The 15,560-nt window shown below is 37.6% G+C and overlaps 1 protein-coding gene across 3 annotated transcripts in view; it reads right to left on the bottom strand.

Annotated features, from left to right (window-relative positions):
- Positions 1-15,560, bottom strand: part of PPP3CA (protein phosphatase 3 catalytic subunit alpha) — a 314,998-nt gene that overhangs the window by 163,755 nt on the left and 135,683 nt on the right. The gene's annotated exons all lie outside the window — the stretch shown is intronic.

Here is a 15,560-nt window from a genome sequence, read left to right as displayed (position 1 = left end):
AGAGCAAAAAGGCAAAAATGCAATGAATATTAAACAGGAAATCAGGATTCGTGTGCGCAGGTGACAAAGGAACATCTTGAACAGTGAAGGATAATATGGTGTCAGGGAGGAGATGCACGTATTTAGGAATATGATATAATAACAAACGCAACTTACTGCTCAGCCCCAGAACCAACCATTCTCTCTTTCACCCACACCCCCGTAACTTAACAGTAAGAACCTCTCCTGTAGCTACTGTCATTCTTCACATCTGTGAATACATTCATTCACTCATTCAGCTGAAGGATATTCACTAAACTTCTACAGTGTGCCAGGACATTCAAAGGTCTAGGTTAGAGATGGTATCATAAAGGTTAAATTTCTGATAAATGGCCAATACGCCCCTTCAGTGAGGGTGAGTCATTGTTTGTGTATTTTACATGAGGAGTCATTACCGAAAACAACTCAGATCTATTAGAAATATCTAGAAGGACCATAAACACAGTTTCATGAAACTTTCAGCTGCCACGTGCATTACACCATATGCATAAGAACATCTCCACACGATGGTTCCTCTCTGAGGAAGAACACTTGATATTCAGGAATAAACCTAGCCCCCTAATTTCCTGAAAGTGTCTCTCAAAGGAGCAAGATTTATGGTAGAGCTATAGCAAGAAATTTTGTGCAATCTAATAGCATAGGTTTGCTATCCAAGAGAAGTTGTAAGTACTTAAAAGAAAAGAAAAATCAGGAAGTGATCCTATACCAATGGATGCAACTTGATTCTCTATGCGGCCAAAATGAAGTGGCAGAAGTACACTCAGTGGATAAGCATGAGGCTTTTGTGGTCAGATGAACCTGGGTACAAGCCTTGGCTTTGTGCACTCACCAGTTTTATGACCTTGGGCGAGGGAAATAACCTCCTTTGGCTTCGGCTGCCTCACCTGTAGATTGTGGATTACATCTATCTGAGCATTGTTATAATAACTGAAGTACGTTGTAATATCCGGAGCTAACATTCATAGAGTGTTTCTTTTATGCCAAGTATTGTTTGGGTAATAAAGTCAGACACAGCAGGAAAGCTGTGAGATGAGTAAGACATATGTACATGTGTTTACATATCAGTGTTCTCAGTCCTCACAGCATTACTGTGGGGGAGAAACTTGAGGCTTAAAAATATTAAGCACTTTGCCCAAGACAATCGCCTAGCAATTTATATGTAGACCCAAACTCCAGCAGTTCGATCGAACTACATTATACTGCTTCTCAAAAGGGACTTAAGACAGTGCTTAATAATTGTGAAGTCAGGAGGAAATCACTTTTTAGGACTGCAATTCTAACAAACACCGAGAAGCGTTTCTTATGAAGACCGCGTTTATTTTCAAAAATTATTTGGGGCAGCTCAGAGTAGAACAGATCTATAATACAAAACCACGATGTAAATCAAAACACAAAATGCATAATGCCAAAGCATAGTGTACAATAAGAGCAAAGGCAAGAATTAAACAAGGAGGAGAAAAAAGGAGGAATTTAGGTCGTTAGACTTCAGGCATTTGGGGGTAATTTTTTTCATTTTGTTTCTTTGCCTTCCCTGCTTTTTCTTACCTAACAGATATGCTTGTGAAGAACACATGGACACATTTCGATGGCCACATTTTTTTTTTTTAACGTGGGTCTTTATGTATGGCTTGTAATTAGAAAATATCTTACCTGGTAACTCCTCAAAATCCCCCAGACATAGGATGGGGAATGGAAAGGAAGAAACTTCAAAAGGACACTTGGGGTAAGGCAAAGAGCCGATTTTTTTTTTTCTTTTTAGTGATTTCCTAAAATAAGAGTTGGGCGACCGTGAAGGTTTAAGGGACTCTGCAAAACTGTCAGGCAAAAATCATAGGAGCACAGAAGGGTAGGAGGCTGGTTTACTGCCAGGCATATAAAGGCACTAGCTGGCCTTATTAAACTTAAGCAAGATCAAAGGGTTAAACCCAAAAGAGCCGAAGCACTGAAGAAGGTGAGAGGCAAAAGGAGAGCACCCTGAGAGGCATCACCTGCATGAACGAGACTTGGTCCAAGTCCCTAGGCTCTCTCCAACGCCAAGATCACTGCAGTAACAGATGCTCCCTCTTCGATGCCCATCTTCTACCTTCCAGTAATTGCTAATCCTAGGTAACTGGCAAAGGTGAAGCCACCTGCTCTGACACAGAGGAGTTGGTTCCAAATACACAGGAGCAAAAAAGAGAGGAAAAAGGCCAACCAGAGGGCTCCGTTTCCCTCGGCTGATAGGGACACTGATGACATGGGGCCCTCTACCGGGTAAGCAGATGGTAAGGCCCCCAGGGAACCAAGATGTGCATCGATGATGCCGAGGTTGGAATGCAGAGATGCTGTAAGCCAGAGAGGGGTTTTCTGGGACAAAAATAAGAGTGGGCTAATATCTGTGTATCTGTGCACCATTTGGCTCATAAAGAAAATACCAGCCTTACAAAGGTCACATTTATTTGCTTTCTCTGTTCACCTAGCATCCTACATGCAGACGTGTGCCAAATACCGAGCAAAAACTACTTAGACCGAAGAATCCAATGTGCATAGAAAACATGTCTTTCATTAACTCGTAAAAATGGCTACACTTGATATAATAAAATTGGATTTTCCCTCCCCTCCGTTGCTTTGAGTATTACAAGTTGCTTTCATTGCTACCTGAGCAGGCCAGGACTGAAGGAGTTGAGTTTGTGCAAGCCAATAAAATTTAGAAATATCTGTTGATATCTGGCTGACTCTTCCCAAACCAATTTTCTTGTAACTGCCTATTAAGTATGGAATATGGTGTTATAATAGTCTTCTTAGAAGTATCGTAAAAGTAGATAGAAACCCTCTCAGCTTTCTCCACTTCACAACTGCCACTCAGTGTCACTCTTTTTTCCTCAAATATAACAGCAAAGTAGCTAAAATTTAGGATATATACATCCTCAACTGACTCCAAACATAAAGCACACTGACAGCGGTAAAGACAAACAATACCCTGGACCAGGATCGAGTTCCCACATCATTGACTGTGCAAATCTGGCAGCGACTGATTTCCAATGAACAGGATATGATCTTGTATTTTTATTTCCTATTTGCTGATGCCACCAGAGAGTTCATCTACCTACCTGAGCTACAGAAAGGTTACTAGTCTGGGAACCAAAATCACGTGTATCCAATACTGGCATCTATACAATGATTACTGAAGTTGTTGTCAATTATTCATTCATCAGAGAGAAACACATTCCAAGGCAGAAAAGCCGGAACGCCAGCATAATTCTAGCCCTAGGTTCTAGCTGACAATGGGGGCCACACCTCTGAAAGAGACAGGGGTCTCCTCCTGAGATTTGGGTCGCATCAGTTTTAGGTGACCACTATGTGCCCCGGTAGCCAGAAGTGATCTGCTCTCACTCTGGGGTAGATCTAGGTATCTGAGATTTCTCTTCCTCAAATCTGAGCCACATTAGCCACTATTAAAGGGACTCCTGCTATTCGATGGGAAATACCCAAGAGTCCCTCTCACGGTGATACCTTCACTGGAAGAAGAGCAGCATAACTGCGACCTGACCTCTTTCATTCCAAGAAAGAATCACGGATGAAGAAAACATTTAGCCTAGAGATTTTTTTCAAACCTTTGTTTCACTTTAATTTTTTTTACTCAAAAAAAAAAAAAAAAAAAAAAAGGCACCTCAAGTACATCCAAAGGAAAAAGAATTCAGCACAGCTCACTGTCAGCCTCTCTTCTTCCCATGATGACTGTTAGGGCATGCTCACCAAATCCTGGGGTTCTTTGGAAGAAAATTAGAATTCTCTCCATTTAGATTGATTCCTGACACCCTCACATCAAATAAGAGAAAACTGAAGTCCAGAGAGAGGATAAGTGAATTGCCCAGGGTCACAGAATTAGTCATTGGCAAAACCAACACTAAATTTTAGGTCGACCTGGTTTGTATTCCAGCACTTTACCCTCTGAGTCTGCTCTGTCCAATTGCCTAGCAACATATGGCTGCTGAACGCTTGAAAATGCCTGGTCCAAACTGAGATGGGCTGCAAACCTATAATGTGCACTGGATTTAGAACACTTGATACAAGAAAAAACAGGAAATGTACAATATCTCATTAATATTTTTATGTTGATCACATGTTGAAATAAGATTTAGGATATATTGGGCTAAATGAGATTTATTAAAATTAATTTCACCTATCCTTCCTTATTTTTTAATATGGATACTAGAACATTTAAAATTGCATAAGTGGTTTGTCCTAGATTATTATGGACCAGGATGCATTCTTCTCAACGACGAAATGAGAATAGGGGGAGTTGAGAATGTATTCTGTAATCTTTCTTCTTTTTCAACTTTAGCTCCTCCAATACCTCAAACTGTCTCAACACTGACTGCACATTCGGAATCACTTTTAAAAATAAATGATGCTGAGGTGCAATCTCTAGGAATTCTGATTTAACTTGTCTAGGCATGGTTTTAAAGGAACCCAGGGTAAACTGCTGTGAGGTCCAGACTGAGATTCACAGATCTATACCATAAGTAAAGACATATAAAACACAGGCAGTTTAACTCCCACTCCCCAAACATGTTCCACAATGTCAATCAACCGTAGCAGATGTGAAGTCTTTGCAAGTCCAGACATGTTTATTCCATCCCTCTCTGTCATCAGAAACAGCTCCTGTCCCATATTTCACACGGACACCGCCTCCTGCACCAGGGCTGTCTAAGATACTTACGTTGTCACATGTTAAGAGAACAGTCTAAGGATATCACATGTCAAACACAACTTAAAACACATTCTGGGTAACCTCCATAAGCTGGCACTCCATTTTTCCCTTGTGGACCCTTGTATATGTCACAAACTACTATTCTCATCAAACCATATCAATCAACCAATCAATCAATCATCAAGCATCTAGTAAGCACCTACTAAGCACTGTATTCAATGTCAGGCCGTGAGAAGGACCACGGAGAAGTGGGCAAGAGGAAACAAATATTAGCAGATCCAGACTCTGAAGAGATTGCCATGTGATATGGTATCATGGTTATATATATTAGTTTTTGCTTGAGATACCTGGAAAAGCATTAAACTGCAAAGATTGAAGAACAAAATTTAAAGAAAAAGAGAGATGATGTAATTAGTAAGGGGGAAAAAGTGTCTTTATCTACTTTAAGGCCATGTCTGGGTTCCTATAAACTATTAGATACAAACACAGCTTTCTTCCATCTGAAGTATATAATAAATATCTCATTTTTTTAGGTGACTCCAGAAGACAAGGTTCTGTCTTTAAGGTAAGTAATGAAAAATAGAATACTCTAATTTTAAAATATAATATGCCAGCTAAAATACACAAAAATAACTCCTTTCTCAGTAAATAAAATTACCCTGAAATCTGATCCTGCTTCTGAATAAACAGTGAAGAATTATGTAAAAGGAAGTACTGGTGACTTTTCACTAAATTTTGCTTGGGTTCTAATATTGAGCCATTAGGTTTGACTTACATCCTTCTGGGTTTAAAAAAAATTCTCTCAGTATGGGGATACATGTTTATCCATGCACATCATGTCTATATGCAAAGATATACAAACCATGTTGTCTAGGAGAGACAGCTTAAAAATTAACCACAGCTAGCCTCTAAGAAACACCATAGGAACTTATTTACTAGGGCCCTACTTAATGCTATCCTGTGGACATTCATCACTTGTTTGTTTGAAAGTCTCTGGCTTTCATTACAGACATTAATGTCTGTCAAATTAAAATATGCTTGCTTATCTCAAGTGTGGTTGAATATTAATCTTGTAAACAGAAACATCCGGCCCCACTTAAGCTAAAACAAACAAAACAAAACAAAACAAAACAAAATTCACAGTAAATCTATAAATAAAACCCCAATTTATTAATTTACTCATGTTTTTTCTTACAGCTATGATGAGCTCCTCCATCCTTAGAGTAAAGACCTTCTTACCCACCTCCTCTGAATACTACCACTCAGATCCTGAGCTTTAAAATGTATTCCATTTTAGGGCGCCTGGGTGGCTCAGTTGGTTAAGCGACTGCTTTCGGCTCAGGTCATGATCCTGGAGTCCCGGGATCGAGTCCCGCATCGGGCTCCCTGCTCGGCGGAGAGCCTGCTTCTCCCTCCGACCCTCCCCCCTCTCATGTGCTCTCTCTCTCTCTCTCCTTCTCTCTGGCTCAAATAAATAAATAAAAAAATCTTTAAAAAAAATAAAATGTATTCCATTTTAGACACAGTATGTGTACTAATCATTTCACTAGCAAACTGAATACTTCATTTGGTTTCCTGAATGTTTACATGCAAATATAGCACAATGGTATTTTATGTAACTTCCCCAAACTGTTAATAAAAGGGCAGTATGATACTCGAAGCGTTTATTAAAATAAGGGATCTTTTTTTTTTCCTCTGGCTTACAGAATTTTTATTATACACAGTACTTTTGAACCTAAATCTGAAATGTGCTACAAACAATTCTTTAATAAAGATCAGACACTAATTAAAGAATTATTGTTCTAACTACAAGGGATTTAATCATTAATTAGTGAAAATGAGTACCTTAACAGTATAATCAGAGATTCCTTTATTATCTGAATTTCAAAATACTTTTCATTTAAATAGGCTTATTGATACATAGCTACTCCTTATCCTTTCTATGTACAGCTATTCTTATTCTCTGGCTACTCTGCATTCTTAAGTCTAAGGACTCAAGGACACAGAGATGGGTGACAGTCCACGACCCCGTCCACATGTAGGTTTGGGTAGTTCTATCACAAAACTCCTTTGAAGTTTTGTTATTTTGGTTAGTTCATTTAATTACTAGAAGAGTTGCAACTGGCTTACATAATAAATTATGTAATAATGATTCAACATGAAAAATGATTTGACAAAAGTTATATTTTAAGAATTTCAAAACATTTCGGTATTACTGCAAAGCTTAAATGAAATCTGATTTTTTGTCGTTAAAATAAAAAAGTTATATGCACAAGTCCAGTGCTTACCATGGTGGCCACACCAATGACAAATTATTTTATACGTATACACAATTAAAGCAAAATTATATTTACTGATTTTTAACATATGATATTGAATGTTCAGATTAAACTAAGAATTTTAATCAAATATTAAATATTTTAATTTAAATAGTAAGTAAATTAAATACTTAAAAATTTTAAAATATATAATTGATGATGTGTCATTTTGGAGGAGGGTACTCTATAATTTTAATCAAAAAAATACATAATCAGTCATATTCACACGGACACCGCCTGCACCAGGGCTGTCTAAGATACTTAACGTTGGCACATGTTAAGAGAACAGTTTAAGGATATCACATGTCAAACACAACTTAAAACACATTCTGGGTGACCTCCATGTGGTACTAGCAGGTACCACAACTATATGTATTTGATCTCAGTACTAGATGAAGTGACTACAGCCACATTTTTAGCAAATGGTATTTACAGTAATCTCTAGAATAGCAAACTTACAGTAGTGAATAAAATTCTACTCAGAGATAAATTTAAGCAGAGGGGTTTTTATTTATTTTTGTTTGATTGTTTTTGCCTTGAACATTTTCTTTTGCTCGAGAGAAATATGTCACAGGAGGAGATTAAAATCAAGAAACAAACAAGATACTTCAAGACAATTTGAATTTATTTCCCACGTGAGCAGGTCCCTTTGAACATGATAATTTTCCCTGAGAAATGAAAAGTATCTAGGGATTATAAAACTTTATTTAACCCAAGACATACTTTACCATTCAGAAATCTGCAAGTCAGTGGCCTAAGTCATGAGATATAAGGAAGGACCTTACCTATATTGGAACTAAACTATTTCATTAGAAATTCTTTGATCAATGTAAACTTCAGAAATCTCTGTATTAAAAATAGCAAACCTTCTTTGTCTTCAATTAAACTTGGAAGTTGATATGAAAAATCAATCTATGCCCACACATAATTCTTTCCTTTCAAATTCATCATTCAGCTCTAGATGCCCACACATTTTCTATGCCCACATGCCCACCCACGGTCCCGATCCCTGTGGTTAAAACACCTACAGGCATCAGAATGATTTTTTTAAATGAATAGGCTTTCTCTTCTTTGAAAGGTCTTGATGAAATGGCAAATTTATGTCCCAAATATCGAATAATATAAGTCTAAGTGGCAATTTAAGGATATTACCATGTTACCACTTTTTGCATATAAAGGGTGACTGGTTTAAAAATGATAAATCTGGCATCCAGCCTTATAGCTATCTGTGTGCCACAGTGAAGCACAGATCAGTATTTTGCCTTAGAGTCACCCTCTGGAGAGCCAGGGGTGGGAGCTAAAATCCCAGGTTTGCATTTAATCCCCCCCTTACCTGGCTCTGTGCTCCCTACTCCCTGTGGGTTCAATAGTGAAATATCAGGTCCTCTGGGCCTCTTCATGCTTCAGTAATGCTTATGCCAAATTATACTGTTTGCTTCAGTCTGATGACCAGACCTGCTCTCCACTTTCTCTGGTCCACCATTTCTAAGAAATAGCCACTCCTATGAATAATACAGAAACACGCAGGAGGTTCCAGTTCTTAGCACCTCAAATGTGTGCTCTCCAAATCATAATCTTCACATCTCGATTTAAAATTTGGAATTTTGAGACGGCTGGGTGGCTCAGTCGTTAAGCGCCTGCCTTCGGCTCAGGTCATGGTCCCAGGGTCCTGGGATCGAGCCCCGCGTCGGGCTCCCTGCTCCGCGGGAAGCCTGCTTCTCCCTCTCCCACTCCCCCTGCTTGTGTTCCCTCTCTCGCTGTGTCTCTCTCTCTCAAATAAATAAATAAAATATTTTTTTAAAAAATTTTAAAAAAATTGGAATGTTTTAGTGACTACCACCTACGATTATATCCTCTGAAACTTCATTTTCATTAGTTTCACTTATCTTTAAAATGTACTTGTCAATTTTGAATTTAAATCAAACATGCATCTATTAATCTATCAATGGAAAATGGCTAATTTCATAATAAAACTCCAACAGACTGCATTCCCTTCCTCAATAAAGAGCCACACTTAAGGGAGATTTTCCAGTCATATATTATGTACATAAAAGAAATTCTCAAATAATTAAGGAAACAGATTAATTATAATGTCAATTTCAAATTTACATGTAACACCAAATCTATTTAAATAAGTCAATCAGTCATCATTAACTAAAAAAAAAAATCAGAATAACTAAGTAGAAAGATTAACAATCAAGTTGCCTTGAAAGTCTAGTCCAGTACTGTTGTGTATCGGTCATTAGGTTTCAAATCCACTTGTCTATGACTTAAGTGAAGTTGTTCTGAAGGAAGGGTGAATTTGTTTACATGGAGGAAACTGTGTTAGAATGTTGTCACCAACATCTGTTGTTGTCAATAAACACTCAGTAGCTCATCTGTTGATGGGTGCCTCTGGGGGCTTATCATTAAGAGCATAGGGAAGAGCCGCTATGGTGTAATGGCCATTTAAACGTCAAATACCAAGAATTTGTGAGGACTTAACCAAGAGTAGTCAGTTTGGGCAAGGGTTACCTTTGCTGGTCTAAGTAGGTCTCCAAAGACCTTGGGCAGTGCTCGCTTCGGCAGCACATATACAAAGACCTCGGGCATTAGCTCCTGCCATGGCAAGGCGACTCTTTGGAGGAGTGGTGAAAACCATGCAGGGGCCCTGTGAAGGAGATCATCTTGCCCGCCAACACCAATGTCTTCATCCCCTTAGCAACATGCTCTAGCAACAAGGGACTTCTGCTTTACCCTGGCAGCTGGACGTCAGCTCTTTGTTAGCTAAGCCAACTCCTCTGAGAACCAACTTCTGGACAGTTATACGTCGACTAAATTTGGATTTTATTTCCTTCATCTCCCCTTAACCTGGAACAATAGTGTAATTAAGCCATCATTGGTTTGGAGTATGTTATTTCTTCATTGGCTTATTAAGAGACAGTATCCCATATGCTATTGGCTTGTGAAACATTACCATTATCAATTATAATTCCCGCAGTGAGCCTGTGTTAAATAAATTATTGGCAAAGACAATCTCACTTTCTGAGTATAATTTGCCTCAGCAAGACAAGTGCCTTGGCATTGATAGATATTCAATTAATGCATTTCTGAATGAATGAAAAAATGAATGGATTTTTTTTTTCTCCTTGCTTACTTAGAATTTGGGGAAAATTTGTGGTAATAGAATTAGTTTAAGAAGAGAGAATGGAAAAAAATGGCCTTGTTCAGATCTAAAAGTATGTAATTGTGTAAAGGATAGTCAATAACCAAAATAACTCAGAAACTGAAACCTTCATTTAGTAAATGTCTCTTTTGAAGTACTCATTACAGGAAAGAGACCGTGGATGCCAGATGGTGGGGTGGAGCTAGAGGCCACACCCCAAGATGAAACTGACATGGTCAGAAGTGAGCAATAGATAGAAAACCAAAAAGGGGAGGGGAAAAAAATCACTACGAAAAGTCTGAAGTGCTAAATGTTTTTAATCCCGTATGCGAATACAGGATCATAGATAAAATTTGTACTTATTTGTGATGTAAAACTGACCCAATAACAATAAAAATATTATCATCTGGGTACAACAGGGCTTTGGTGTTTTTAAACTCATAAAGCGCTATCCTGTGAAATTTCAGAAAGCAGTTCAAATATTTCCTTTAAAAAGAACATTTTTCCAGTTAAAAAAATGCTAGTAATATATATTTATTGAAGTATGAGTCAGTAAAATAGAAAACTTTTTTTTTAATTTTCAGATTTGTGATATCTGAGATTTATTACTAACACTTTCTCAGCATCCCTAAGTGTCAGAGGTAGTTCAGGAGGGGAGAATCCTCCTCTCCCCCCTTTTAACTACTTGCTTGATGACTATCACTACCAGTCAGACTGAACCCAAATCCTACTACTAGATACAAATGAAAAATATATTGTGAAATGCAGCTGTCAAGAATAACTAAGAGCTAGCTTATCTAACTCATTCTAAGCACATATAGAATGACAAACAGAACAACATAACTTCCATGACACATGACTTTGGGTTATCATTCCCCAAGACATCCAAAAAGCTTCACTTCCACTAATTTTTCACTCTCCAAGTAGGCATGACAGTGAGCCATTTAGGCAGCCCTGCTCTTCTTAAAGTTACATGTGCAGAATTCACAACTGGCAGACCAGAAATAGAATATTTTTTATTACTGCATCATTTAAAATCATTCCTTGGCTTAAATTACCACCCCCAAAATAATTATGATTAAAAGTAGAACTACTAGCAGATTAATATAAATCTAAGATATAGGACATGTCCAGTGAAAAGTAATCACACAAACACACACACACCACAGTTCTAATAGGGTAATAGTGTGTGTTACTCTAACAATAGAGTTATGTGTATTTTTTATGAGGCCCTTGCTAATGTTCCACTTTTTCAGAACTTTAGTTCCCATCATCCTCACCAACCACAGTGCAATCACACACCCAGAGGTAATCGAAAATTGATCACTCACCACAAAATCTGTTATTTCATAGGAAAGGAATGGAGCCATTCTCACTATATAAATACAAAAGAATGATGGCCTGGCAAAATTGAGGATGTGTTCAGTTCCATATTTCACAATAGCCCTAGATATATCAGGGTATATCTATGATATTCATGATGGCATACAGTTGATCCTTGGACAAAATGAAGATTAGGGGCACTAAAACCCCATGCATTTGAAAATCTGCACATAACTTTTGACTCCCCAAAATCTGCATATAAATGTATTACTGCTATGCTAATAGCCCACTATTGACTGGAAGGCTTACCAATAACATAAACAATAGTCAACACCTACTTTGTATATTATATGTATTATATACCATATTCTTAAAATAAAGTAAGCTAGAGAACAGAAAATTTTATTAAGAAAATCGTAAGGAAGCGGGATGCCTAGGTGGCTCAGTCAAACATCCGACTCTTGATTTCGGCTCAGGGCATGATCTCAAGGGCATGGAACCTGCTTAGGATTCTCTTTCTCCCTCTCCCACTGCCCCTCCCCCCTTAAAAAAAAAAGCACCAAATCCTAAATAGCATGTGAATTTTACTAGAACAATTTCCCATAGGTATTAGCATTGCTTACTCCCCACCTAGTCAAGGGGGACCCAATTATTACTCACACCAAATGATAAACAAAACAAATGATAATCAGTCACCCAATCTTTTCTGAACTCCCTTCCCTCCAGACTCCAATTACCCAAAGGGTTTCCATGCTCCAGGGACAATAAAGTGTGTCCTCCTAGAAGCAAGGACAGAATCTTGGATCTGGTTCTCTATAAGACGCCATTGCAGTTGCATTGGAAATAGGATTTATCTCCCTTTTCTGTAATGCAAATAACTTCTCCATCCCAGATACAACTATTCAAATAACAGCCTGCTCATGAATAAACACAGAACAATGTGGATCCTGGTAGAGATTATCTGCTCTCCATAAGATCTACCACCACTTGGTACTCAAGCAACAAAGGAAAACAGTTACAGGAAATTTCACTGCCATCATTTACTTATATATATTCATACTATGGGGATACAAAGTTGATTAAGTTATCAAGAACTTGCCTAAGTTATATTTTGTAAAAGTTAATAACCAAAGAACACGTATCTAAAGAAAATACTTAAAAAATATGACTACTGAAAGAAAATACAGAACACAAAACAAACAGAAAGTAAAGAAAAACTGCAGACTTTTATGAAAGTACACAATTATTACAAGGGAGAAAAACCAAGTTATATAAAGCATCAAACAAATTAAAAGCTTTGTGAAATTGTTGAAATTCTGTGGCAATGCTATGTGTTGCACACATTTCTGGGGAGGAAGTCCACAGTTTAATAGACTCTTGAAAGGCTCCTTGAGCCAAATGGGCTAAGACTTCCTCCATCACATCTTCCTCACCATTACTATGAGACCCACTCTAGTCTAGTTGCTCAATGACCCCCTCATCTAGATTATTCAAATAATGGTCAGATGATTTCTCCAAATCCCCAGTAATCTCCCCTTTACCCACCTAATCCCAAAGCCCTATGGTCTGGTCATACCCAATAACTCAATACCCCAAGTATTCCATATAATTCTATACCTTTCCTCAAGCCTTTCAGAAATAGTAAGGCAAAAGGGGCTAAAAGCACAAACTCAGAAGATAGACTACCTGGGTTTACACCCCAACTTCACCAAACTGTATGATCCTGGGCAAGTTATTTAACCTCTCTATGCTAAAGTTTTCAGATCTGTAAATTGAGGATTAAACAAACTAATATTTGTAAAATGCTGGGAACATTATTAGCGTAGCAAATACTTCATTAAGTATTCATTATGATTAACAGATGCCTTGCTTAGCTCCTTAAGCATGCAACCACCTGATTCCTGATCATCCCTATTCATAAATGTCACAACGGCTGAGAAGACCCAAAGCCTGCTTGCCATGTGAATCCCCAATCCTTGAGTATCAATCACTTAATAAAATGTCCTTGGATCACCCAAATACAAAGTTTTCTTTGTGTTTGTTTTGTGTTTATCTCTTTGCCCCTCAAACATAGAGCAGTTGCTGCCTGTATTAATTTTCATACTTTGGTACTCATAAGACACCCACAAATTATTAGACGGGTTTTATGCTAAGTCCAACAAATGTGTACAAATCTGAAATTATGTTCTTACATATCATTTAATTTCACTCTTCAATTTTCTAGTTGAAGAAACTAAGGCTCAAAGAGAGTAAGAGTAGCAGTGGTAATAATAATAAAAAATAACAATAATCCCTTCTATAACGCTATATCTCAGACACTGTTCTAAACACTGTATACGTGCTAACTCACTGAATCTTCATAACAATCCCATGATGCAGATACCATTATTCTATTTTTCGTATGCAAGAACACAGGCACAAAAAAATTAATTTACCAAATTCACACTGCAGCAAATAAGTAAAGGAAGCCAGGGATTAAAACAGGCTCTCTGGCTCTAGAGTTGTGTTTTTAATCCTTGTGACTTTGCCTGTGTAAATAAGAGGGGGAGTCACCAAGTGATCCAGAGGTAATTAATGGCAAAACCTGAAATACACATGTAGTCCTCTGGATTCCCTGGTTACACTCTTTCCTTATGAGTTCACCATTCCCTACCCAGAGTGATGACCATAGAGAGGGTTCAAAAAAACATTTGGCCAATGATTTATGGACACACAATTCACATCTCACGACCTAAGGCTCTAAATGCAATAATATTTATCCCAAATGCACAGTGTGTTCCTTGGACATCTTATTTGGCTTACCTGTCTTCTTATTTAATTGTTCCCAGTCTTGAAAGAGACCAGAATATTACAAGGAATCATAGATTCAGTACTCCACTTGTAAAAAGTACAAGGTCTTTGTTGTAATTTGGTTTCTGATGGATTGATCCAAAGGTAAGAGCTTCCAAAGTATTTCCATACATGAGCATTGAGCTTGGGTTCTATCCAAAGCCTAAAAGTTTCCCCTTAATGACTGCTGGCCACCTCTCAGGCTAGTCTGGGATTTTGTTTAAAGTGTGCCTCCCCAACATTTGTTCCTTAAAATGCCTGGTTAGTCTACCTGCCAGTGACAATTACCAGCAATATGGAGCAGAATCTGAGCTCTCAATGCTACAAAGTATAGTGGTCCTGAGTTATAAAGTCCGAATCACCTATCTTCACATTCTGGTTTTAAAGGTATGTGTCCCGAAGAGATCCTTGAGAAACCACAGTTTTCACACTTGTAAAATGGAGATATTTACCTCAAGAGGTTGTTAAAAGGATTAAATGAGAACATGTTTATAAAAGTACTTAGTGCAATGCTTGGTATGAAGTATGAACTCAAATTTACTAAGTATAAAAATATACTATTTATTACTATTGCGCTTCAGAGAATTCCTACAGGATTACTTTTGTTCCATATACCAGCATTTCATTATATCACCTGAAAACTCTCATTTACACTTGGCATATTTATGCCTCAAAAAATCCCAAGTATTATTATATAAATGTTTGTATCATATATGTGGGCTAATGGGAAGGAATGACATTAAATATGGCCCCAGGATAGTTGTCTAATCAAGAACTATATTCACCATCATGGGCCAATATGAAATTCTTACTATTAGTATAATGTGACCTTAGTGGAAAGATAAGAGAAGCAATGCATATGAAAGCCCAGAGATGACTGGGCCATCCAAGACCATCAGATTTTATGTATACAGCAACATTTCCCCAACAGTAGTTCTGGGCTAATAGAGGTTTAAAAAAAAAACCTGGGGGAGAAAAAAAGCTTCAGAACATCTATGTAAAATATGGCTAAATGGGCTTATTTATGGCAAGTTTTCTTAGAGATTTGCATGTGTTATTGTATCTTATGACTATCCAGGAGGGAGATCAATCATTTCCCAACTTTTTTCCTATAAAACTCAGTCTTCCTGACACACTGTATTTTGTGAAAGCTTACTGTACACAAATAACCAATTCAACTATTTTGATAAAGTAAGTCAGTTCACACAACATG

The sequence above is a fragment of the Neomonachus schauinslandi genome, chromosome 2, assembly GCF_002201575.2.
Source record: "Neomonachus schauinslandi chromosome 2, ASM220157v2, whole genome shotgun sequence".
Taxonomy (NCBI): Eukaryota; Metazoa; Chordata; class Mammalia; order Carnivora; family Phocidae; genus Neomonachus; species Neomonachus schauinslandi.
Note: the sequence above shows the minus strand (reverse complement) of the source record. Positions and strands in the feature narration are given on the sequence as shown.